Source organism: Callorhinus ursinus, unplaced genomic scaffold (assembly GCF_003265705.2).
Source record: "Callorhinus ursinus isolate GAN/ISIS: 27379988/994484 unplaced genomic scaffold, GSC_fseal_2.0 scaffold40, whole genome shotgun sequence".
NCBI classification, from domain to species: domain Eukaryota; kingdom Metazoa; phylum Chordata; class Mammalia; order Carnivora; family Otariidae; genus Callorhinus; species Callorhinus ursinus.
In genome coordinates, this window is record NW_027397102.1 from 4834757 (window position 1) to 4835578 (window position 822).

Genomic DNA, 822 nt, shown 5'->3' on the forward strand with positions numbered 1-822 from the left:
CATTTTGGTTGTCTTTTTTACCAGTACTTTGGCTATTCCTGGTCATTTCTGGTTCATTACAAATTTTAGAATTGTTTGTCTCAGCTATGAACATTGGGATGCACGTACCCCTTCTTTTCATTATGTCTGTATCTTTGGGTAAATACCCAGTAGTGCATTTGCTGAGTCATAAGATAGCTGTATTTTTAACACCTTGAGGAACCTCCATACTGTTTTCCAGAGTGGCTGTACCAGCTTGCATTCCCACCAACAGTGTAAGAGGGTTCCCCCTTCTTCACATCCTCGGCAACACAGGTTTCCTGTCTTGTTAATTTCTGCCATTCTAACTGGTGTAAGGTTGTATCTCATTGTGGTTTTGATTTGCATTTCTCTGATGACTAGTGATGTTGAACATTTTTTCATGTGCTTGTTAGCCATTTGTATGTCTTCTTTGCAGAAGTGTCTATTCAATTTTTCTGCCCATATCTTGACTGGATTATTTCCGTTTTGGGGGTGTTGAGTTTGAGAAGTTCTTTATAGATCTTGGATACAAGCCATTTTCTATAATGTCATTTGCAAATATCTTCTCCCATTCCGTGGATTGCCTTTTAGTTTTGTTGACTGTTTTCTTTGCTGTGTAAAAGCTTTTTATCTTGATGAAGTCCAAAAAGCTCATTTTTACTTTTGTTTCCCTTGCTTTAGAGACATGTCTTGAAAGAAATCACTGTGGTCAATGTCAAAGAGGTTACTGCCTAAGTTCTCCTCTAGGATTTTGATGAATTCCTCTCTCAAATTTACTCAAAATGGTTGAAAGACCTAAATGTGAGGCATGAATCCATCAAA